The following is a 27,549-nucleotide window of genomic DNA, read 5'->3' as shown; positions in this document are numbered from 1 at the left end:
AAGAGCAAAAAAAGGACACAATTCATTAAATTGAAACCAACAGAGAAAATGCTAGAAAATCTCAGCAGGTCTGGCAGCACCTATAAGGAGAGAAAAGAGCTGACATTTCGATTCTAACTGACCCTTTGTCAAAGCTGGACAAGGGGTCAGTCAGACTCGAAACGTCAGGTCTTTTCTCGCCTTACAGATGCTACCAGACCTGCTAAGATTTTCTAGCATTTTCTCTTTTGGTTTCAGATTCCAGCATCCGCAGAAGTTTGCTTTTATCATTAAATTAAATCTCTGGTAACATTGTGAACTCACACTCATTGGGTTGTTAGCCCTGTACCATAATCACAATTACCCCAAGCTGAGTGCAATTACACTCTTCTACTAGTTTTTTCATTTGATATCTTGCAAAACGTATGGACCATTTGCAGTTGCAGATATATCGCAATGAGTGAGCCCTCTTTCCAAAATAACATAAATGTATTTCAACAGCATGAGGTAGTGCATTTTTATTGTCCTGAGGATTAGTCTACAACATTACACCCATTACAAACTTTGCTTCAAACATTTCCATCTGTTGTATTAGAAATGCATATATATTCTGCTTTGCAGAATGTATTCAAGAATCATCTCATTTACTGTAGCAGGAAGATCATAGGAAGAAAGTACTGTAGAAGTGTGTGAATTAAATAATTAGGATTAAATAATTACTGATTTAGAGCCTAAGTAAATATCAACCCATTTTTAACCTTACTATATTTTAACTTTTCATTTTTGATTTTATTGTAGCTTGGTAAAATGTGGATTTTATCAGCTTTTCATTGATCTCAAACAATAAGCAAATGCAGAAAATAAATGATTATCAATTACATCAATTATTGTAGTGGAAAAGAATGTTCAAGTCTTTGGTGTCTTACTTTAGTTTTGACAAGCAAAATGTCTGTTTAAAATAAATTACAATCTTGGATTTTAAAATAATACCCAAATGCAGAATTAGGTAACTAGACTCATGTTGATAAATACTTTATTAACTTTGACATTTCACCTAGGTTTCTCCTCTTGTGAATTGTCCTCCTTTCTACCCTGCACATCATGCATCAATGTCTGAAAATCAGGGTTGTCAATATTAACTAAATTCTCTGCATGAGTCAATAACACATATGAGCTTCTGCCTATGCTGACCTCCTGTCTACCTCTTGTAACATCCCTCAGTTACAATGGAGACAGCAGTGATTTTGGAATCTGAAAGTGAAACCGAGTGCTGTTAAACTTGCATTAGCTTAGAGTGTGGAAAACGCTAATATAGCACTAGGACACTAGAAAATCACTTCTTTAAATTCATAAAATCTACATACAAATATTTTCTTTTTGCGTAGATAAACCTGATTAATTGGTTCTCAACTTTCTTTGATCCAGTTTTAACTATTAGCTCATTTATATTTTAACCAGGTTTTCTGTTACAGATCAACTCATATGCAATGTGTCTACGTGGCATTTTTAGATATCTCAATTTGGTCAGAGACCTTTTTTGAAATGTGATTTTTTTTGGAGTTTCTACATTTAGTCAGCTCAAAAACACATTTCCTATTCATAATCCTACTAGGAGACATTTCTTCCGCTTGGATCAGATACCTCCTTCCTCTGGCCTCTTTTTCTCCTTTCCCATAATCTTTTACATTCATTGCTGACTACGTAGGCTCTTGGCTAATGTTACTCATAGTCTTAATTCACACTGAATTTGTCTTCTACATTACTCCCAGTGGATTAACCACATTCTTGTGATTTTAACAATTTCCTATCCCTTCTGACAATCCATATGGAAGCTCACTATTTTTGTTTTCAGATTTAAATATGATTGTTTTGTTGATTTAAATGTTAGTCTTTGAAATGTCCAGTTGCTCTTTTCTCATTGATGTGCAGGTCGCAACTTTATTTTCCATATGTGGTGTTTTTTGATTGGATTAAAAAGAAACATTGCATGCAGCAAGTCCTAAAGTATGAAAGCATTTGCTTGACAAAAGATATCCTTTTAACAACCTTAATGGAATTATTTGAGTAAACTGTGATGATTTGAATAATGATTAATTCATGTGCAGCATAGTTCCATAAACAGCACAAATGGCCAGATAATCTATTCTTGCCATATTAGTTGTTGGGTAAATGCTGGAGATGATAGCTGGTAGGCCCTTCCTTATGTTGTGAAATGATCTCTGGACCTTTTATTTGGACCTGATGCCATGGTTTACGATCTCAGCTGAAAGATGGCACCTTGCAGTCATGCAGCATTCTCCCTGTGCTGGAACTGAGTTTTGGAAAGACAATATACAATCATTGCCCAATCTAAAAAGTCACAGATTCTATTTAGACTTCTATATTTCTGATATGTATTCTTAGGGTTAAAAAAAAATCTTGTTGCATCTATTTTATGGGTAAAAAGAACAGATGAATCAGAAGACAATTTTAGGGACCAAAGTACCAAGCATAATGAATATACAAAAGCTATAATCACTGAAAGGTGTGTTTAAAAAACATTTTGCTGAGCAGCCCTCGCTGTACTTGCAAACTATCATCTGCAAACTCCCATTTCTCTCAAAATGTCCGTAAAAGCACTGTTACCTCCCAAATGCTCACTGATCTTTCCTGAATCTCTGTTTCTGAAACTCTCCAATCTGCTTTCCACCCCTGCCTCAAAATTGAAACAGATCTTATCAAATTCACAAATAGCCATGTCAGGAGCAAATATTCCTTCCTCATTTTTAATAAGTGGGTGTCAATTCTGTCTCCAAACTTTAATCATAGCTATCCTCCTCCAATGCCTCTATATTGTCATCCAATGCATGGACCACTCTCACCTCGTTCCATTCTTATCTAACTAAAGATAATCAGCTTATCACTTAAAATGTCTTTTCTTCTTGGTCAAGCACCATTCATAGAATAACAGAATCCTACAGTACAAAGGAAGTCCTTTAGCCCATCTGGTCTGTACCGAGAAAGCTGCATTAAACATGCACCAGTCCCATCTTACAGCATTAGACTTATATTTTTGAAATTGATGAAATTTCAAGTGCTCATTCAGGTATTTTTTAAAAGGTTATGAGGCTATCCAAACTGCCCTTCCAGGCAGTGTATTCCAAACTGCAACCACCCACTGGGTGAACATATTTTCTTAAATCCCATCTCAATCTCCTGCCTTTCTCCTTAAATTTATGCTCCCTATTATTGACCCTTCAAGTAAGGGGAACAGCTGTTTTTTATTCACATTGTCCATGTCCTTCACCATCTTATACACTTCTACCAGATGACACCTCAACCGAAGCTTATCCAACCTCTTTTCATTGCTAAGTTGCTCCAACCTAAGCAGTATCCTGGTGAATCAACTCTGCACTCCCTCCAGTGCAATCACACCCTTCCTATATTGTAGCAACCAGAACTGCACACAGTACTCCAGTTGTGGCTTAACCAAAGTTTTGTACAGCTCCAATATAATCTCCCTGCTCTTATAATCGATTCCTCAACTGATATTGGCAAGTGTCCTGTCCGTCTTCTTACCGACCCTATTAACCTGCCCTGCCACTTTCAGGGATTTGGGGAGAAACACTCCAATATCACACTGTTCCTCTGAGCTTCCCAGTGTCCACCACCACCACAGGTATCCCCCAAGGATTTACCCTTGGCCCCCAGTACTCATTCACCTGTTTCTCCCACAGTGAATTTTAGAACTGCCAGTGACATGCAGCTGCGCCTCACCAGCATCTGTCTTCATTCCTGCATGCTGGTTAAATTATCATACTGCTTGCCTGACAGCTGGTGGTGGATGAGCAGAAATTACCTTTGATTATTTAACAGAAGACAACGATATCTTCGTTTTTAGTCCCTACCCCAAACTCTCTCCACACTGCCATAACCTCACCAATTCCAAATATCCATGATTGCATAATATGACTGCATACTATGAACAATGGTCACCTCCCCAAACCTATTGCTGTTCCATACATCATTTTGTCATCACTCCAAGCCCTCCATCATGGGTTTATTTTCAGCAAGGCATGTAGTCCACAATTCATTAATTTAAATTTTGCAAGGTACTCATGCTTGTCATGCCAAGATAACATATATGTAGCCACGGATCCATTTCAAGCTGCCGAGCATGCCTGTCTGGAAGTGCACTGCCATAACTCCTTATTCATTGCAGTTTTCAGCACTCAGTGCTATTGGCACAATGAGTTTGTAATATATCAAGTAAAGGCCAGGGTACTGATGGTGTTTGACCAACTAAAACTACACAAAACATTGTTTTGCTTCCTGCTGCTTGCCCAGTTAGGAAACATCCCACCTGTCAGGAAAGTAACTTGAGAAAAGTAAGAAGGTTCTAAATTCCCAGTGACAGTGGCCATCAGTGAGCCAGTGTGCCTGGCTAAATATCAGCAATGTCTTGAGCTACTGCAGTCCTATCTAGCACAGGCTAGAAATGTCAGGTTGTCACATAGAGTCAGTTCATTCCACTCCATCACCAGAGATAAATTAATGATTAATCAAAATAAAATTTTAAAAATGTATCCTCATTACAATCTACAGAAAGAAAGTGATAATGTCAGTATTTTGTACAATTCACAATTTCATTTAACACAGGACAAGTATTGAACTTCACAGCTAAACAGATACATATGTTAAGCATAACAGCACTGTCATATTTATAAGGTATGTGAAGGGTGCAAATAATAAACAGGAACATAAATATCTAGTTTCAAACTCTTCCTAAATGACAGTTCAAGGGGACACACTAATGTTCAATGCTATCTTCTCCAGCTTGACATAAAGGTATTGGCCTGGTCTCATTCTTCTCCCTTGTGTTGTGTGCGATCATCCTACAATGCTTTCTATTAAAGGTTAAAAATCACACAGCACCAGGTTATAGTCCAACAGGTTTATTTGGATGCACGAGCTTTCCGAGCGCTGCTCCTTCATCTGCTACTTGATGAAGGAGCAGCGCTCCAAAGCTAGTGCATCCAAATAAACCTGTTGGAATATGACCTGGTGCTGTGTGATTTTTAACTTTGTCCACCCAAGTCCAAGGCCAGCTCCTCCACATCATGGCTCCTATTAAAGGAGTAAAGTTGCATGAGCCTTCTGCCTCGTGTGGAGATACTGACAAGAAGAAGAAAGATGCAATCAGGATGAAGAGCAAGTCTCTGGAGTGTGAAGTAAAGAAAGAGTCAAGTTACTCTTACTGTCAAGGAAGCAAGAAACAGATGAGTGTGTGATTACGATAACATTGAGAGCTGGTTATCCTGTACCCTTTAGCTGTGCCATGAAGAAGCAGGGAGAATCATTCTGTGCACGATGAATGGGGAGAAGCATCGTTGCCCCAGATTGTACAAGAGCACTGCAGTAATGAGAAGCTAAATATACAGTAACTAGATTTTTGAGGCTAAGTGCTTCCTGCATTTGATTCAGAGCCTGGGGGTGTGATGCTCTGAGGTCTGACCATCTCAGGAATCTCTCCAGGTCTGCTTGCCTTGGTGTTTTTGATTTTCCTTTCAATGGCTGGAATTAAAACTTGCTCCTTTCTCCCCCTCCCCTCCTCCCAATAGGACCTCCTAGGAGGCTTCAGAGATCCTGAGGGTCTGTTTGTGACTCATGCTGAGTTAGTTTAATTTCCCACCACTCCAAGATGTAACCTTGCAGCAGGAAACATAACCTACTTTTAATAAGTGGGTTTCTGCTTTCAGTAGACCTGTGGCTGGAATTCTTCTCTAGAAGCTAAAATTGGGGCCCAGTTACCAAAGGAGAACTTAAAATAAAAGTTAAACCTTTTATTGACAGAACAATGCCTAATAAGATAAATACAGGCCATACTTAAAATAAAGTTTTTGACAAATCAGTGATTGCTGTCTAAAACACAAGTATATCATTCTTTTATGCTGAGCTTGAAGGAATCAGTTTTATTCTCTTCATAAGCAAGTCTTCAATTTGTTTGTATGAGCTTAAGGTTAAAACCTAACATGGAATTCACGAATCTTACTTTTCACTATTTTTCATTCGGACATTTTTTGAGTATAGTGTGCAATTCTGGTCTCCCTCCTATAGGAAGGATATTGTGAAAGGGTTCCAAAATGATTTGCTGAGATGTTATTGAGACTAGAAGGTTTGAACTATAGGGAGGGGCTGAATAGACAGGGACTATTTTCCTTGGAACATCGGAGGCTGAGGGGTGACCTTATAGAGGTTTATAAAATCATGAGAGGCATGAATAGAGTAAATAGACAATGCATTTTCCATGGGGTGGGGGAGTCCAAAACTAGAGGTCATAGTTTAAAGGTGAGAGGGAAAAGACACGAAATGGATCAAAGGGACAACTTTTTCATGCAGGGGGTGGTCTGTGTATGAAATGAGCTGCCAGAAGAATTGGTGGGGACTGGTACGATTGCAACATTTTAAAAATTCATTTATGGGACTTGGTCATTGCTGGCTGGTCAGCATTAATAGCTCATCACTATTTGCTCTTGAGAAGGTGGTGGTGAACTGCTTTCTTGAATTGCTGCAGTCCACTTGCTGTGGGTTGACCCACAATGCCAATAAGGAGGGAATTCCAGGATTTTGACCCAACGTCTGTGAAGGAATGGTGGTATATTTCCAAGACAGGGTGGTAATTGGCGAGGAGGGGAACTTGCAGGTAGTGGTGTTCCCAAGTACCTGTTTAAAAGGCATTTGGATGGGTACGTGAGGAGGAAGGGTTTAGAAGGATATGGGCCAAGTGCTGGCAAATGGAATTAGATTAATTTAGGATACCTGGTCGGCATGGATGAGTTGAACTGAAGGGTCTGTTTCTTTGTTGTACATCTCCATTACTCTATGCCTCTATGATATTTGAGCTTTTTAATAAGATCAAATGAAACTCAAGAGACTTTTTAAAATATTCATTCACAGGATGTTTGTCAGCATTTCTTATGGAAATAGAATTGCCCTTGGGAAGTTAGTGATGGGCTATGCCATTTATTTGTATGCGTTTGTGAACACATCAACGTCCATTTCTAAATAGACTTAATCTCAAGAATTCATGTTGAAAAGAGAATCTTTCTCAAAGGATATAGTTTTTAATGGAGGTGACATGAAACTTTCACCTCTGCCTGGAAAGATTTTATGTCACCTCCTTTTGGAAAGATCTGTGAAATTAAGTGTCACGCAAGTATTTAGCTGGATAGAGATAGATCTTCCCCAAAATCAAGGACCCCAGAGGTCCTGATTTGGAGATGCTGGTGTTGGACTGGGGTGTACAAAGTTAAAAATCACACAACACCAGGTTATAGTCCAATAGGTTTAATTGGGCAGGACCCAGAGGGTGCTACCAATCAGCAGCAGGCTGGATTGCTCAGCAATACCACCAAGGTAGCAGTGATTGCTGCCAGTACCGCACTCCTGTCAATGCCCAGAAATTCTAACGGATTCAGGCCCAGAGGTAAGTGATGGCAGGTGGAAGATTGTGAGGGTGCAAGGACAGGGGGTGCTCTGGCAACTCCCTCACTTCTCCTTCCCAAGACTGGTCCCTTTGAACACACATGGAGTACCTTTCAAAATGGACCTCCAGAAACCTGCAGGCAACTCCAACAGGGCTGACATTTCTGGCTTTCCACGTCATAAGTGTGTAGTTATTGCTAGCTAAATACCACTGATGGCATGATAAGGCCATTAAAAGGGTATTAATTGCCCAATTAAGGGTCTGAGTTGATGGCAGGGTGTAAAGTCTGTCCACAAACCTTCCTATTATGTACAGACTTAGTTGGAGTAGAGATGGAAAGGCAGTAAGGCCCTCACTCACAAGTAAACTCGGACAGAGGGTGATGGTAGAGGATTGTTTTTCAGATTGGAGGCCTGTGTCCAGTGGAGTGCCACAAGATTGGTGCTGGGTCCTCTACTTTTTGTCATTTACATTAATGATTTGGATGCGAGCATAAGAGGTACAGTTAGTAAGTTTGCAGATGACACCAAAATTGGAGGTGTACTGAACAGCGAAGAGGAGTGCAGATTCATAGCTCCTTGAAAGTGGAGTTGCAGGTAGATAGGATAGTGAAGAAGGTGTTTGGTATGCTCTCCTTTATTGGTCAGAGTATTGAGTACAGGAGTTGGGAGGTCACATTGTGGCTGAACAGGACATTGGTTAGGCCACTGTTGGAATATTGCATGCAATTCTGGTCTCCTTCCTATCAGAAAGATGTTGTGAAATTTGAAAGGGTTCAGAAAGGTTTTACAAGGATGTTGCCAGGGTTGGAGGATTTGAGCTATAAGGAGAGGCTGAACAGGCTGGGTTTTTTTTTTCCCTGGAGCGTCGGAGGCTGAAGGGTGACCTTATCGAGGTTTACAAAATTATGAGGGGTAAGGATAGGATAAATACGCAAAGTCTTTTCCCTGGGGTCGGGAAGTCCAGAACTAGAGGGCATAGGTTTACGGTGAGAGGGGAAAGATATAAAAGAGACCTACAGGGCAATGATTTCACACAGAGGGTGGTACATGTATGGAAAGAGCTGCCAGAGGAAGCGGTGTAGACTGGTACAATTGCAACATTTATGAGGCATTTGGATGGGTATATGAATAGGAAGGGTTTGGAGGGATATGGGCTGGGTGCTGGCAGGTGGGACTAGATTGGGTTGGGATATCTGGTTGGCATGGACGGGATGGACTGAAATGTCTGTTTAAAATCTGATTGAAGATTTGTAGCTCGGGTGTCCGTTGTTGTGGTTCTGCTCGCCGAGCTGGAAGTTTTTGCTGCAAACGTTTTGTTCCCTGGCTAGGGAACATCATCAGTGCTGTTGGAGCCTCGTGTGAAGCGCTGCTTTGATGTTTCTTCCGGTATTTATATTGGTTTGTTCTCACTGCTTCCGGGTGTCAGTTTCAGCTGCAGTGATTTGTATGTGGGGTCCAGGTCGATGTGTCTGTTGATGGATGTTCTTGCCGTTTCCGGGTGACAGTTTCAGCTGTAGTGGTTTGTATATGGTGTCCAGGTCAATGTGTCTGTTGATGGAGTTTGGGGATGAATGCCATGCTTCTAGGAATTCTCTGGCTGTTCTCTGTCTGGCTTGTCCTATGATAGTGGTGTTTTCCCAGTCAAATTCATGTTGCTGGTTGTCTGAGTGTATGGCTACTAGAGATAGCTGGTCGTGTCATTTTGTGGCTAGCTGATGTTCATGGACCAGCTATCTCTAGTAGCCATACACTCAGACAACCAGCAACATGAATTTGACTGGGAAAACACCACTGTCATAGGACAAGCCAGACAGAGAACAGCCAGAGAATTCTTAGAAGCATGGCATTCATCCCCAAACTCCATCAACAGACACATTGACCTGGACACCATATACAAACCACTACAGCTGAAACTGACACCCGGAAACGGCAAGAACATCCATCAACAGACACATCGACCTGGACCCCACATACAAATCACTGCAGCTGAAACTGACACCCGGAAGCGGCGAGAACAAACCAATATAAATACCGGACGATACATCAAAGCAGCGCTTCACACGAGGCTCCAACAGCACTGATGATGTTCCCTAGCCAGGGAACGAAACGTTTGCAGCAAAAACTTCCAGCTCGGCGAGCAGAACCACAACAATGAAATGTCTGTTTCCATGCTGTACATCTCCATGGCTCTATTCAATTCTACCCATTATGCTCATTTGATATTATATTGAGAAGTTTATTTAGTAGATTGAGAATACTTTGATGCTTTTGATAGTTTGATACAACATTCACTAACAGGTCGTGATAGACCTGACCTAACAACTAAAGAACCGAATCACAACCTTACTCAATAAACTTCAGAAATCTGGAGAATTAAACAAGACTGACTTCCAAAAAAATGAAACCAGACGGATTCAACACACCATGCTTCTGCGGATTACCCAAAATTCAAAAACCAGGAGCCCCCCTCAGACCCATTCTCTCGCTACCTGGAATACCAATGTAAAGATTAGCCAAAGACTAAAACAGTTAGTAGAAGACTCGTGCCACTCCATCCACTCCACCAAGAATTCCTGAACACCAAAGACACCAAGATAGAAGAGGATAAATAATGGTCTCCTTTGATGTAACAGCCCTGTCCACATCCAACAGCATCAACCTGGCCAAGGAAACACTGATTACACTATTAAAAGAACCAAAGACATATACACCAAACACCACTAACTTCATCAGCAAGGACAATATCATCAAGCTTGTGGACCTATGCCTTACCACCCACTTCACTTTCAATAACAAACCTATAATAAACCAACGGAACACCCATTAGTGTTCTTAGATCAGGGTTCTTAGCAGATCTAGTAATGCAGAGATTCAAACAAACAGCTCTGCTAACCATCCAATCCGAACTTTGGTTCTGCTACGTGGATGACACCTTTATCATCATTAAATGAAACAAATTAGAGGAAACCATCAAGACCATCAATAATATCCTTACTAGCATAAAATTCACAAAAGAGGAGGAAAACAACAACAAACTGTCATTCCTAGATGTCGCAGTGGAGAACCAGTGTTTACAGGAAAACAACATATATGGACCAAATATTGAACTAAAGAAGCAATCATCTTAACATCCACAAATGAAGCTGCATCTGAACATTATTGCAACACGTCACCACACACAGCAACACAGAGGAACTTTGCAGAGCAGAGGAAAATCATCTATATGGTGTATTCAAGAAGAATGGGTACTGTGAATATACATATAAAACTTACCAGGAAAATAAATTGTAGAGTCTGAGTGGGCGTGTCCTCGGCGCTCGGAGGTCACGTGGTCCTCTGAAGCTTGCGCAGAGGATGATCACGTGATGCTCCGAGACGCGGGCGCGGTCACGTGGTCTCCCTGTTTCTCGTTCCGGAAGAGTGCCAGGAGGTCACGTGATCGGCCGTTTCGTGCCCCAGAAGTGTGCGAGTCTGCTGTTTCACGCCCGAAAGGAGGCCGCATGGTGCTCCTTTTCAGAGACAAAGGAGGGTCACGTGGGATCGGACATCCAGGAATGCGAGGAGGCAGGGAATGGAGTCAGAGCAACAGCCAATTAGAAGACATTTTCACTTGAGTGGTGGTATGATGTTTTCTATGGTATAAAAGACTGGGTCAGGGACAGATATACGTCTTTTGTTCTTTCTGAACTGACTTACTGAGTAGTTTGTCAGGGACAGAAAGGTTTAGACCCAGAGCTCTGTATACTTTATCCACTTACTGACAGAATAAAACTAAAAGTGTAAGATTAAATATTTTTTCCTATTGCTTTATTTAAAGAGCACGCAGGACTTGGCTCACACGTAAAAGAAAATAAGTTTGGAGATTGAGCCTAAAGTCTATCAGATGGTGAGCCTGACGTGATCCCGACTGAGCGACGTAAACGAGAGGAAAATAGAAACAACGGACACTGACGTCTGATGACGACAACAAGCGGCGCCGCAAAAAAAAGGTGAGCAGACACCTGTTTATATCGAAGTTCTGCGATTGGAGATACTAAATTGATTGTTGTCACTAGACTGCAAGTGTCCTAGTAATAGTAAGTGGATAAAGTATAGCTTTCATACGTACGGGTTTAAAGTCCCATGGGGTTAGAGTCCTCATAAAAGCACTAAGGTATGTAAATATAAGAAGGATTGGTTAAATACGTACGGGTTTAAAGTCCCATGGGGTTAGAGTCCTCATAAAAGCACCAAGGTACGTAAATATAAGAAGGATTGGTTAAATACGTACGGGTTTAAAGTCCCATGGGGTTAGAGTCCTCATAAAAGCACCAAGGTACGTATGTGTGAGAAGGTTTAAAGTCCTTTGAGCAGGATCTCATAAAAGCACCGCTCACGAATTTTGGTTGATGATTGATGTGTTGTAAGTTTTAAAATTACATTGGGAATGTATGGAGGGTAGTAGAAAAGCCAGTGATGTCTCTGAGATAAAGACCATGGTGTCTCAGGGAGAAAGAGTAGGCAGTGGAAACTTAAAGGTGATAATGAAACTGCTGATAACTTTAACTGTAAGAGTAAGTTGTTTGGGTGTATTTTATACAGATTGATTCACAACCGTATTTGTTTTAATTGGGTTGGGTGCTTGGCTAAATTAAATATAAACCGATTGGTTATGGAGGATTTTAAAAAAACAGAAATACATAAAATGATAGGGAATTTGATAAAGAGTGTGAAGAAAAAGGAAGATGTTCTTCTGATTTAGTGTTGTCCGTAAAACAGCAGTGGGGTAAAGTAAGAGGTCAGTTAATTAGTGAGCTTGCAAAGAACAAACAAAAAACAGTGATGCAGAAATATGGGAAGATTTATGAAAGCAGGGCAAAGTCCCTAAAGATGAGGAGAGGCAGAAATTGTCACCGTTTTTGGGAAAAGCAGTAGAGTAGGTTAGATTAGAAGTAGAAGAGCATGTGAAGGGAAAGAAAGGGTCAATACTGGTTGGAAGAAAGTGGACAAAAGAAGCCGAAGAGAAAGAAGAGAGGAGGAGTCAAGGAGTAGCACAGATAGTGAAGACGAGGAGTCCCGCCCAGGGGGCGGTCCAAACACGTACCCTGTCACTTTAAAAGGCTCACTTACCATGCATATTGAACAGGGCTCCTCAGGGGTACAGCCTCCGTTTGAAAACAGTTATGATTTGTGACGGAGGGAGATATTGCGGCTGCCCATAAAATATCAGCACCAACTGCCTCTAGTTTATAAAGGCTCTTTTATGGGGAATGTGTATCAGCCCTTTACCTATACGGATATGAATTGTATTTTGGATAAAATGTCCCCACCCATGGAAGGAGGTGGACCCTGGATGACTAAATTTTGCTAATACACACTAGGCTTCAAGTTGGCCATGGGTGATAGGAGAGCATTAGTGGGCAAACAATTGAGTATGTGGGAGGTACAGCAGATTGAAATGTCTGCGGGGACCACCTTAGTACCTGACTCGGACCCGTTTGTGCAGCATGCCAACTGCGTGGGAAGAGCAATGAGGGATAGATTCCCGATTCCACCGGGAGCGATGCACTCGCTCACCTTCACAATGAAGGAGGGCGAGGAGATGCTTGCCTTTTTGGCTAGATGTAAAAGCAAGTGGACAGATACTGCGGGGAGCGCTTATGCTCGAAACGTCGAATTCTCTATTCCTGAGATGCTGCCTAACCTGCTGTGCTTTGACCAGCAACACATTTGCAGCTGTGATCTCCAGCATCTGCAGACCTCATTTTTTACTCGGAGCCAGCCAGGGTCAGGTCAGCTACAGACCACGTTATTTAGGAATGCCGTTATGGCAGGGATGCCTAAGGAAGTAAAAGGGATAATGGAGAGTAATCCTGATATCCCAGGTTGTTCTACAGAACAGTGGGAAAAACATTTGATGCATCATATGAAGCGATTTAGGACAAAACAGAATGAAGATAAACAGAGCAATGAGTCAGCACAAGTGCAGTTGCTGAAGTTACAGCTTGATGAGGCTAGATGGAAGGTTAATGAGACAAAGAAGGCCTCCCAAAAGATGACTAATCAGATGGTGCAGCAGCCATTGCCACAAAATAACCGGCAGAGTCTAGACCCGGCATCTGATTCAACGCCATATTACCCCCTTTATGGGGGCAGACCAATAGCTGTTCCAGGAGGAATGCGTGGTAGAGGAAGGGGCTGTGGAGGAGTCAGAGGTTAGCCACCGGACACTTGTTTTGAATGTGGCCAACCTGGGCATTGGAGAAGAAAATTGTCCCTGGCTGTGGGGCCCCCAGGGACACCAGGGATTGATCTGAGGACAGTATGTCCCCTTAAATCAGCCTCCTAATCTGCCTTTGACATCGCCACTGATCACATCAGTGGCCGGACAGACTTTTTATCACCAATATATTTCATTACCTGCATGCCCTGTGAATTTGATGGGAGTGACTTGCTGGTGAGATGCGGGGTCCCGGTTCTGTGCGGACCAGACGGACTCGTAGTGACCTTTCCAAATGGCTATTCTGTTAATTGTTCTATGTCGATGATTCACTCTGGACCCCAAATGATATTATCAGCAAACACATCACCAATGGGAGAAGGGCAGTGGGCAGATATATACTGGGGACTCTTTGAACCTGAGAAAGGGCAGAATAACGGCATACAGTCTTTATATAACCAAGGGCGACCCTGGGTTCAGATGCTGCATCCCTATGCTCCTCCTGCAGATCCCCTTCATGTGACCCTATATTACGACAGATGACAATAAAATCTATCCACATGCATTCTATCAACACCTGGAAGGTGTGGTGGGTGTTGTGGAACTAACTCTGGAACAGTTGGAATGGTATGAGATATCTGAAGAAGCTATACCACATTTCACATTGGCAGTGCATGCTGAATATCAGGCCAAAGATCTGGGACTCATGTCCAAAACGCTTGATAGAGCTACCTGATTGGGTTTGGACTCAATTACCCGGTTTGCAATATTCACCCTCAGTTGAAGCTTATAGACTTGTGCACAGAACAACTGACAAGGTGTTGCTGGAACATAGGCAGATTGAAAGGTTTCATGGCAGGGAAAAGACGGATCATCCACAGGCTGCAGCGATGCTTGATACACTACCGGATGCCTTGTGGTCAGCAGGTTCGACGGACGTTGGTTACTGCGAACACGTCGCACCAATCACTTTCGATTTAATAGACCACACTCCGATTTGGCAGAAACAATACCCACACAAAGCAGAGGCTGAAGCCGGCATTGCCAACGCAATTGAAGGATTGGTAGCAGCAGGGGTGCTAGAACCCTCCCAGTCAGCCTGGAACACTCCTATCTTACCTGTAGAGAAGCAGAATACAGGCAAATATAGGATGGCGCATGATCTTAGACTGATCAACAGTGTCGTTTCTACTCCAACAGTTCCAGTCCCAAATCCCTATACTGTGATGTCCGTGCTGACTCCTGACTATAAGTGGTTCTTGTGCATTGATCTGGCTAACGCGTTCTTCTGTTTGCTCCTAGCTGATCATTTCAAGGACATTTTTTCGTTTACCTATAAAGGCCAACGACTTCGTTATACAAGGGTCCCTCAAGGGTTCATTTTGTCACCTGGGGTGTTTAGTCAGGTACTGAAACAGCAGCTGAAGGATCTGATGCTCCCAAAGGGGGTGGTATTGATCCAATATGTGGATGACATTCTTTTGGCTGCACCCGACCATGTTTCTTGTTTGGCAGCTACAAACTCATTGCTGTTACTCTTGTATAACGTCGGTTTTAAAGTTTCACGGGCTAAATTACAATGTTGCTGATGAACAGTGCCTTTTTTGGGTAGAGTTATTTCTGGTAAGGGAACAGGTGTGTCTCCATCCCATAGATCCTCCATTCTGCATCATGCCAAACCAGTCACTGTAAAAGACATGCTCTCATTTTCTTGGGTTGCTTACTTTCCCTCTAAGGGCCATGGTAAATGAGCAAGGCATGAGAAATTTGTTTGCCCATTTGCAGTGGACCACGGAGGCAGACGAAAGTTTTATATCTCTTAAACAGGCCCTAACGCGGGCTGCTGATTTAGCGGTCCCGGATTACAAAGAGCCATTTTTCCTCGATATTTCTGAAAAAGCACACACAATAAATGGTGTTCTTTTTCAGAAAAAAGGGGGAGGCAGGCAGGTGCTGATGTATGTAAGTGTTACCCTTGACCCAATAGAGGGCAGACACCCGCCATGTACAAGACATGCAGCAGGGGTAGCAAAAATTCTCCAAAAGGTAGCACATATAGTCATGGGCCATTCACTAACAGTACTGACGACACATAGTATAGTGGCCTATGTGAACTCAACAGCCTTTACAATGACGCCACTGCGGCAGATCAGGTTAGAGAAAATCCCGAGTGCATCACATATAATTTTTACACATGAAGGAACTAACATGGCTGATAACATGGGAGAAGGAGAGCTACATATGTGTGAGGAAAGTGCACAGAGAGATGCCAGATTTACAGGCAATACCATTAGTAGACCCAGAAGAAGTGCTGTTCACAGATGGTTGCTGTTACAGACATCCAACTGAAGGACTTAAAGCAGCCTAGGCAGTGGTGCGACAGACAAGTGAGGGATTTGAAGAGGTGTTGATAGGAAAAGTGACAGGCAAAGAATCAGCCCAATTGGCTGAACTACAGGCAATGAGTGAAAATTATATCAGAGAATGTAAAACGTGTTCAGAATATAATGTAAAAGCAACAGTGAAACCTCAAGAGGGAAAATTTCCTCCCCCAAGAATGCCAGGTCAGGAAATAGTGATTGACTACACTGACATGGTAGAGAGAGTAAACGGATGCAGGTACCTTTTGGTACCAGTGGATGCATACACTGGTTGGCCATAAGTGATACCTGCGAAAAAGGAAGATGCAAAGACAGTGATCAAATTTTTGATAAACCAATATATTCCAACGTATGGGGTTCCAAAGAAAGTCAGGTCAGATAATGGCACACATTTTAAGAATAAAGACCTGCAAGAAGTAGAAGCAGCTTTAGGACTGAAACATGCATTTGGGACGGTGTACCATCCTCAGTCACAGGGAAAAGTGGAGAGAATGAACCAGTCCATAAAGGGAAAAATAGGAAAAGTGTGTGCACAAACAAAGTTAAGCTGGATGGATGCCCTACCTTTAGCCTTAATGTCTATTAGAAGCTCAGTAAACTCTATTACAGGGTTTACCCCGTACGAGCTAACCACCGGGCAGCAGTTCCCGGGACCAGGAGCTGGAATACAGATGTTAGAGGGAGGCGTCTTGATAAGGTACAAACCTTATTATGATCAACTAACAGCTTTGGTCTCAGCTTTCTCTAAACAGGTTGGATCGGAAAAGGGGGACCTACAGAGCCAGGCGCCATCCACCACAGAGTGGGTCCTGCTGAAGGTGATCAAACGGAAATGGTCGGAGCCACGGTGGACAGGGCCTTACAAGGTGGTGGAAAGGACATCTCATGCGGTTCGACTACAAGGGAAAGGAGACACTTGGTACCATTGGAGCCAGTGTGCGGCCACAGAACCGCCAACGAGAACTCTAGAACAAATAAGAACAGAAAAAGAGTAGAAGGGTCTTAAACTTTTAATTTTTGTGTAACGAATGTCATGTTTATTTTAGTAACTAGCCCACATTATCCTAGGCTGTTAAGGTTGGGAGTGTTTACTATTTTATGTATAAGTGTTATGATACTGTTAATAAGGGCATCAACCGCGAGGGACAAACACACAGACGAGGTAGAGAGTCCCAGGAATAAGAGATCAACAGGACAAGAGATGGACAAATGTTAAGGTAGCCGGGTAGACATTAGACATGATAAAAAGTGTGATACAATATACTGATATAGCAGTTTGACTTATGTCAAGTAATTGACTGTGGCCAAAATACAGGGAACTGGAGGGAGTATGATGTATTTCTTTGTATCTACACTATTTACTATGACCCATGCCCGTCGTGGGATAATGTAGTAACATGGACTGGGGTACAATGGACACCTAAGAAGTCGTCACCCTCAGATAATAGATGGGAGGTTAGAGACCATGTGAGCCTGACAAAGGGGCAACTTGATCAATTCTCAGAGCTAAAAAATCCACTCTTGTTAACCCTGACAAGATTCAACATTAATCCTGGTTCTGAAAAGGTACAGATTTACTGTGGAATTGATGACCAAAGCTTTTATTTTGTAATAGGGGTTCCCCGCGGCGTACCTCATGAATATAAGTTGGTAGACCAGGTAACAACAGGATTTGAGAATCTCCCAATTATTAGTGCTTTATTCCCAGTTACGACGAATAAAAAAGTTGATCGAATTAATTATGTACATTACAATATACTCAGGCTAGCCAATAGAATTAGAGACGCCATGACAGGACTCTCTGAACAACTGGCAGGGACCTCATTGATGACAGTACAAAATAGAATGGCCTTAGATATGTTGTTGGCAGAAAAGGGGGGAGTGTGCTCTATGTTTGGAGGTCAATGTTGTACGTTCATCCCCAACAATACAGCACCTGATGGCTCGGTAACCAGAGCCCTGGAAGGATTAAGAACCTTGTCTGAAGAAATGCATGAACATTCAGGTATTGACAACCTTCTACGAGGCATTTTCGATTCCTGGGTAGGGAAATGGAAAGGATTAATTGTGTCTGTGTTTATGTCCCTCGTTGGTATGACCATCGTGTTCGTGTTGTGTGAATGTTGTTGTATCCCCTGTATCAGATCTTTGTTGAACAGGGTAATTATTACAGCAATTGAAGGGAAGGCTCCACCGCCCTACCAGATGTCACAAATAGCGGCGGAAGCCATGGCACTGGCAAGAGGGGAGGACTATGCGTCAGAGAGCGAATGTGATGCATAAAACTGGTTTGTTGGTCTCATTTTCATGAGGCCAAAAGGGGGAGTTGTGAATATATATATATAAAATTTACCAGGAAAATAAATTGTAGAGTCTGAGTGGGCGTGTCCTTGGCACTCGGAGGTCACGCACGTAGTCTCCCTGTTTCTCGTTCCGGAAGAGTGCCGGGAGGTCACGTGATCGGCCGTTTCGTGCCCCGGAAGTGTGCGAGTCTGCCGTTTCGCGCCCGAAAGGAGGCCGCGTGGTGCTCCTTTTCAGAGACAAAGGAGGGTCACGTGGGATTGGACATCCAGGAATGCGAGGAGGCAGGGAATGGAGTCAGAGCAACAGCCAATTAGAAGACAATTTCACTTGAGTGGTGGTATGATGTTTTGTATGGTATAAAAGACTGGGTCAGGGACAGAAATACATCTTTTGTTCTTTCTGAACTGACTTACTGAGTAGTTTGTCAGGGACAGAAAGGTTTAGACCCAGAGCTCTGTATACTTTATCCACTTACTGATAGAATAAAACTAAAAGTGTAAGATTAAATATTTTTTCCTATTGCTTTATTTAAAGAGCACGCAGGACTTGGCTCACACATAAAAGAAAATAAGTTTGTAGATTGAGCCTAAAGTCCATCAGTACCCAATGAACACAGTCTGCTGACTTGTGGGCAACAAACCCAAACATGTCTAGAACCCCTAGCCACTTTTGCCTCCATCAAACACATCTCAGAAATGACTGCCAGACTACTCTGACCTCTTAGCATCATGGTAGCCACAAATCCACCAACACACTAAAACAGCAGCTAATGAACTTGAAAGACCCTATATAAACAACAAGCAAAATGAACATCATTTACAGAATATCTTGCAAGAACTGTAACAAATACTACATTAGACAAATAAGCAGAAAACTAGCCGCAAAAAGACACTATCATTAGTATCCTTACATACAAATGATGAAGGACTCCACTTTGGGACAACACATCCACCCTAGGATGAGCCAAACAGAGACTTGCACGAGAATTTCTACTGCTGCCTGGCCTGCTGTGCTTTGACCAGCAACACATTTGCAGCACCCTATCTAACCCTCTAATTATCTTATATGTCTCTATTAAGTCACCTCTCAACCTTCTTCTCTCTAATGAAAACAGCCTCAAGTCCCTCAGACTTTCATCGTAGGACTTTCCCTCCATACCAGGCAACATCTGAGTAAATCTCCTCTGCACCCTTTCCAAAGCTTCCACATCCTTCTTATAATGTGGTGACGAGAACTATACACCAAGTGCGGCCGCACCAGAGTTTTGTACAGCTGTAGCGAAACTTCATGGTTCCGGAACTCGATCCTTCTATTAATAGAAGCTACAACACTGTATGCCTTCTTAACAATCCTGAACAACCCTTAACATTCCTGAAGAAGGGCTTATGCCCGAAATGTCGAATCCCCTGTTCCTTGGATGCTGCCTGACCTGCTGCGCTTTTCCAGCAACACATTTTCAGCTTCTTAACAACCCTGTCGACCTGGGTGGCAACTTTCAAGGATCTGTGTACCTGGACACCGAGATCTCTCTGCTCATCTACGCTACCAAGAATTTTACCATTAACCCAGTACTTTGCATTTCAGTTACCCCGACCAAAGTGAATCACCTCACACTTGTCCACATTAAACTCCATTTGCCACCTCTCAGCCCAGCTCTGCAGCTTATCTATGTCTCTCTGTAACCTACAACATCCTTCATCACTATCCACAACTCCACCGACCTTAGTGTCGTCTGCAGTCTTGTAGTCAGAATGGAAATACATCTTAAATTGATAATAATGGACTGTAATCTGGCGATACATAGAAATGTACATCACCTATAGTAGACATGAAAAATAGCATGAACACATGGGTGTATCAATTGATACAGATTTTTAAAAATCAAATCCAAATAACTAAGCCAAAAACAGAGCAGTAAGTCTGAAAATTTGTAAAATAGCATTTATAATTAAAAAGTGCATGTTCATGTCAGACCGCTAAAATACCATCAGCTTTACTCACTGGGACACCAGCTGTGAAAATTGAGAAGTTAATTAATAAGAAATTCTGAGATCCAGGCCACTATGAAGATAACATGAAAGACTTTTGTTCCTAATCAATGAGAACACACAAAAGTGTATTTAATTCAGCTTGTACAGGACAGGGCTGGTGCCACCATTATTTAATATGTAGAAAAAGAAATGTGAATAAGCTTATGGTCAGATTGTATACACACAGTTCAGAATCCTTCTCAGTTCTCTAGACATTATTGTTCATGACAATTGCATCAAAATTGGAACCTTACAATGGCACTATCATGCAGACAACGAATCTCTTGATTGCCCACTTGTTTCTTATGCACAATGTTAATTGTCTGTCTAATTAATTTGCACTGATCATTATGAGACTGAAGATGTTTTCCTATTATTCATGAGTCAGATGTTGGCAAAAAAAACTTGCCATTACAGAGAATACAGGAGATGTAGGTGGCACTTCTGGCTGAATGATAATTTACCCTAATTACCAAGTGGTACTTCAAGACTCTCTCAGTATTCCAGAAGGCTGTTGCTAAGCTTAATTTTCAAACAATGAAACAGTCTAATTAGTTTTGACTACATTGGAACAGTTTATTATTTGAAACCCCGGTTATTCAAAAGAATTAATCAAGGCTGCTTTAGAATTTTAAATGTAAATGAATGGTATAATACAAAGTATAGACTACATAAATTACTCCCTGTTCAGGATAAGAGATATAAGAGTGGACTGTTTTAAATTCAACAGCTTCAATCTGTGCTTCATGAATCAACAAACAAAAAGTGTTTTTCTGAAATGGTGTATCTTATGACTGACAAAATGCATTACGCATCAAGCAGTAAACATTCAGGGATGAATATCTTGACACAATTACATTTAGTTTGTGAATGTCCTCACACCAAATGGAATTTTGACAGTTTTGAAACACTTTACAAATGGTGGATGTAAATCTCCAACACAGAATTATCCTGGTTCAAAATTAATTGAGCCGCTTCAGTTCTGAAGCTGAAAGATTGACAGTGAAACAGCCATTTTGTATAGTGTTTCAGCTGAGGTTGTAGTTGAGTATTTTGTTGGAGAACAGTAGCAGAAGTGGCCCTATAACCATTGACCTGCGCTGTACCTGACCTTTGAGTGGATAACATTGTCACGACATATGAACAGTTCAAAAACATGTACTGTTCTCCATCACAATCAACACTTAATATTTAACACTAAAGAATTTTTGAACAAAATCCATCCAGCTCAAGCTTGCCACACTGAATATAATTGCGATAAAATCTGAGTAGGAAAATGAAACAAGATTTCAAGCCCTTACTTTGAAACATTACATTAAAGTTCATTGCATAAACACAGGTGGAAAATTAGAGGGTCAACCATCTGCATACAGCAAAGGGATCATGCAGTGTTCAGAATTAAATACCATGGTGAAGTGCTGATCTTTTAGGTTGGCTTACACCACTAATAAATGCAATTATCCAACTGAATGCTTTCATCCCACTTTGACACGTTCACTGAATGGTGCCACTTATATTAAATTGTATATCTAGTGTGAGATAAGGTTGCTGATCTGACAGAGTGGCTTAATTAAAAAAAAAATTTGGTACAGAAAATGTAGTCAAAGAAATACAGTATTGAAACTATTGTTACCACAGTCCTTTTAAATACAATAATGCATGGGCAAAGCCATTTGCTAGCAATTTATAAGAAAAGTATAGGAAATGATGGAACGATGTTTCCAAAACATCAATGATAATACAGGAATGCCATTTATTTCAAAATAGAATTCCACTTATTCAGCCGTGTACTTTCCCTGTAAATAAGCTGGTGGTCAGCTGCTGATATCATTACTCTTAAGCTGGCATCCTTTTAACGCAACAATTAGCAATTTGTTGTTTTTACTCAAAGAAAATGTTTAGTTTTTGCAGATCTATTGATATTATTACAGAGTTGAGCATTAGCCACTCCATTAACCTCAGGTAAAGGGGGAATAAATCAGTTCCCCAATTTTCAACCTGCCCAGTTGACTGCAACAAAGGTTTACGGTCTATTTAGCAAGAGGCTATAACTCTACTGTAGTTAAGTCATTTCTATTCTCGCAATAAGGTGCCAGTTAAGAGGTTTTCTTGAATAAGAGAAAAGGGAAGTTTATCACTTGCTAATCTTGAGAAAAATAGTAAGGTGCGACATCAAACTTACAGCTTTCGGGCAGTGACACGTGCATGCACAATATGATGTTTGTTTTGCAGTCTAGAAGGACTAGTAGAGTCATAGAGTCACACAGCATGGAAATAGACCCTTTGGTGCAACTCATCCACACCGACCAAAACTCCCATGAACCTAGTCCCTTTTTTTTTAAATTCCCTACCCAGTGTGGAAACAGGTCCTTCGACCCAACCAGTCCACACCGACCCTCCAAAGAGTAACCCACCCAGACACATTTCCCTCTGATTAATGCACCTAAACACTGTGGGCAACTTACCATGGCCAATTCATCTGACCTGCGGGAGGAAACCAGAGTACCCAGAGGAAACCCACGCAGACATTGGGAGAATGTGCAAACTCCACACAGACAGCCACCTGAGGCTAGAATCGAACCTGGGACCCTGGTGCTGTGAGGTGGCAGTGCTAACCACTGAGCCACTACGCCACCCCAAATGGTGATGGAAGGAAACAGTGGGTTGCACTTCATTCAATCAGTCACATTGTGAGCCTCGCATCCCCCCTCCAAATCTTTGTTTATTTTTGCAATGAAGAAGAATGTCATGAAACATCAACTCTGCTTTCTCTCCATCGATGCTGTGAGACCTGCTGAATTTCTCCAGCCTTCCTGTTTTCATATTTCCTTCTTTGTTTCACTCCTTGTCAACACCATCAGCTTTGATTTTCCTTGGCAAACCCATCTATTTAATTATTTATTCCTCATTTCTCCTCTGAGCCCCAAGTACACCATGTCATCATACCTGATGCTGTCCACCCAAAGCCAGGGTAGTGCTGAAAGCCAATGAAGTGCAGAACTGCATTGTAAATAGAATGGAGATATACTATGAGGGTGTGGACAGGCTGGTTTGTGTTCAATGCCAACATGTGAACAAGGGCAGTCACTGCCCATGAAGGGTGTCATGGAACATAGAACCTTACAGCGCAGTACAGGCCCTTCATCCCTCAATGATTGCCAGCATTTGACCCATATCCCTCTGAACCCATCCAAGTCATGAACCCATTTGGATACGTTTGAATGTTGTAATTGTACCCATCTCCACCACTTCCTCTGACAGCTCGTTCCATATACACACTGCCCTCTGCATGAAACATTACTCATCAGGTCCTTTTTAAATCTTTCATCTCTCATCTTAAACCTATACCCTCTTGCTTTGGACTCCACCACCCTAAAAAAAAGACCTTAGCTATTCATCCTTTCCATGCCCCTCCCCCGCCATGATTTCATAACGCACTATAAGTCACCCCTCAGACTCTGATGCTCCAGGGAAAAAGCACCAGCCTATTCAGTCCCTCCCTATAACTGGAACTCCCTAGACCCGGTAACATCCTTGTAAAGATTTTCTGCAAGTTTAACGACATCCTTCCTTCAGAAGGGCAGCCAGAAGTGAACATAGTATTTTAAAAGTGGCCTCGCCAATGTCCTGTATAGCAACAACCTGACATCCCAACTCCTATCCTCAATGTTCTCACCAATGAAGGCAAGTGTGCTAAATGCCTTCTTCACCAGTGCAGTAAGCACTGCCTATATGATGATGTCTTATATACTTGGGTGAGAAAACAGTTCTGGATCTCAGAGGAGAGAAACCTGCTGTCTAAGTCTCCCACATGATCTCAGTAATAATGAATGATGTACCAGTGTAGCTTGCACCTGGTTTCTAGCATGAAAGAAATTACATCTTAAGATAAGAGCCTCTTCTCATTAGTCTACATAGTTTACCACACTAGCCCCATTAGTTTATTTCACTCCCAACCTAAAATGAAGATGGTGGCAGCAAATTTTGTCACAAGGTAATTATGGTGAGGATCCATCATCCAACCTGGTGAGCAGTAGTACAGATTCCAGTGAACTTAGAAGAAATCTGCAGACACAGTTTTAAGAAGGTGACTCACATGGACATAGCAGCTGGGAAAGTTGAACATTCAAAAAAACCTGCAGAATATCAACTCGTGCAAGATTCAACAACAGCCCTGACTCAATGGTAGCAAGCATTTCAGACTTGGTAAGAGATGTGCTGAAGAAAATGTTAGCTAGAGGCCAGAAGACAAACCACACTTGCTAGTTCCAGATTGCCTCAGATACCAATGAGTGCTCCCAAGCCAGCATTAGAGGTTTTGCAAGTGAAATAGAATTCCCTAGTGGGCAAGAGGAAATACTTTAAAAATACAGCGCCTTTCCATGTTGAGAAGGCTATAAGTAAACTGGGTACATACAGCTCAGAAGAAGTGGTGCCACCATTGTGGGAGAGCACCAAGAAGAATGGCTACAATAAGGGAACAAGAGATTTAAAAATGACAGAATTTTACAAAAGTAATTTTAAAACCAGGTGCATTACTGACAATGTCACAAAAGCCAGAATAAAAATGCTGCACTCTTAAGCATGAATCACAAATTGTTACAGTGCAGAATGAGGACACTTGGCCCATTGGGTCTCTGCTAGCTCTCTCAAAGAATTTAATGATTCAGTGCCATTTGACCACCCTTCCGCCATAATCCTGCAGACTGATTTTGCTTAAATAATAATCCTTTGCTTTCTTGAATGCCTTATTTGAACCTGCCTCCACCACATTTCCAGACAGTGCCTTCAGATCCAAATTAAACCTAACACATGTTTTCTTACATTGCATTTTCTTCTCTCATTGTGGTTCTTTGTTTTATTATTATTAATTGTTCACAGGATGTGGACATTGCTGGCTAGGCAGCATTTATTGCCCATCCCTAATTTCCAGAATAAACCACATTCCTATTGGTCTGGAATCACACGTAGGCCAGGCTAGGTAAGGATAGCAGTTTTCTTCCCTAAAGGATACTAGTGAACCAGGGGTGGGCTTTCCCAACCATCAGCAATGGGTTTGTGGTCATCATTAGACTATTAATTCCAGAGTTTTGTTTTAATTGAATTTAAATTCCTCTAACTGCCATGGTGGGATTCGAACCTGACTAACAGTCCGGTGACAATACCACTTGGCCATTGCCTCCCTAAACAAGGCAATGTTTATGAACAAGAACAGTTTCTTTCTGTCTACTCTATGTAGACCACTTAGTCATCTCCTTTAAGGAGAACAGTTTCAATTCTTCAAATCTATCTTCATAATTGAAATATCTCTCCCTGGGACCATTCCTGTAAACCTTTTCTGCACTCTCTCCAATAGATGCCTTTGCATCCTTCTGGAGCTGTAGTGTCCAGAATTATAGACAGTACACCATCTAGAGCTGATTAGTGTCTTACACAGGTTCACTGTCCACTTGTTGTCTATTAATATTGTACGCTTTATTAATTACTGTCTCCATCTCTCCCGTATTTGGCCCACATCCATCCAAACCCTTCCTATTCATATACCCATCCAGATGTCTTTTTAATGTTGTAATTGTATCCACCTCCACCACCTCCTGTGGCAGCTTGTTCCATAAATGCACCACCCTATGGATTAAAAAAAAGGCCAGGTCTTTTAAAATCTTTAATGACTTATATACATATACTTCTTGCATATGCTTTAGGGTAGCTGCCTTCATTTTGTACTGCCTCTGCTATCCAAATGCATCAACTCACAGAAGCTTCCCTACATTGAACTTAATCTGCCCTGGTTGCCCACTCCATCAACTTATCTACACTGTCCTCCCCAGTTTAAATGTTGTATTATCCATTAACTTCGAAGTTGTCAACAACACTTCAAATCTAGATCATTTATATTAATAACGAAAAACAAGGGTCCGAACATCAACTCTAGGGAAATGCACTACTCATCTTGCTCCAGCCTAACATATATCCATTAATCATCACTGTGTTTTCTGTTACTCAGCCAATTTTGTATCCTCATTTCTACTGTCCTTTTTATTCCATGGGTTATAACTTTTCTGGTAACTCTGGTATGTGTCATTACCTCAAATATGTTTTGTAGAGTCCATAAACATTAGATCAGCAATTTTACTCTCATCCACTGTTTCCTCTTCAACTAATTCCAGAAAAGCGTCTTGTCCTTCTTCAAATGGTGGTAGCAGTTAAGCAAGTTATTGAGGTGGAATTCTACCAGACTTTGAATGACATGGGCTGTGGCAAGATGAGTGCTAGAATCAGGGGAGTTATTCATCTCAAGGCTGATATCATCTCACTGCAACTTCCCTGCTTTTCCCATTCTCATCAGTGAGCAACCAGTTTCCAATTGATGCTCTTTATTGTTAGTTAAATGACTTCCTCACCATCCAACTTTCCATGGGTTGTGACCGTACCAAACTCACCATTCAAACTAGCCATCGGGAAACTCAACATGGAGAATAGAGGGGGGTTTTGGTGAGTTCAACTTGCTACTTGCTCAGAGATCTCCATATTGGACCATGGGCACCAGCATCTCAGGCATGTGCCATAAGTACCAGCTACATGCACCCCATATCCATGGACATGGACATCCATCTAAGAACCCTCATGGCCCACATTTCTGATCTACCTACAGGACACTATTACACCATACAGCTGCACCTCAGGCTGCAGCAGCAACTACAATTGCGATGATGAAACAAGAACACTTTGTGCTCAGGGTCATACACCCAAATCACAGACTACATCTCTGGGCTCTTCACTCATTGTTGTAGTGCTCACTTTCTCTGAATTGATAAAGTGCAGTGCTGGAAAAAAACACAGCGGGTCAGGCAGCATCTGAGAAGCAACATATCTTGGGCATAACTCTTCATCCGGACTCAATTTCTTTGTGTCAAAAGGGATGCTGCCTGACTGGCTGTGCTTTTCCAGTGCCACACTTTTTGAGTCTGATCTCCAGCATCTGCAGTCCTCACTTTCTCTGAGCCTATCTCGATACTCATATCATTCCTGTCGTGCCTTGCTTTTTTGTAATTTTCCCACTCAGCCAGGAGGTGTCTGGCTCACATTACTACTGTCTTCCAGCACCATTTAGGGTGGACATAAAGTCAGATCACCTGTCTGTAAAAACCACCCCAAGCTTCCAAGTGCCTGCCACTTCAACACACCTCCA

This window comes from Hemiscyllium ocellatum, chromosome 9 (genome assembly GCF_020745735.1).
Source record: "Hemiscyllium ocellatum isolate sHemOce1 chromosome 9, sHemOce1.pat.X.cur, whole genome shotgun sequence".
Lineage (NCBI taxonomy): Eukaryota > Metazoa > Chordata > Chondrichthyes > Orectolobiformes > Hemiscylliidae > Hemiscyllium > Hemiscyllium ocellatum.
Note: the sequence above shows the minus strand (reverse complement) of the source record.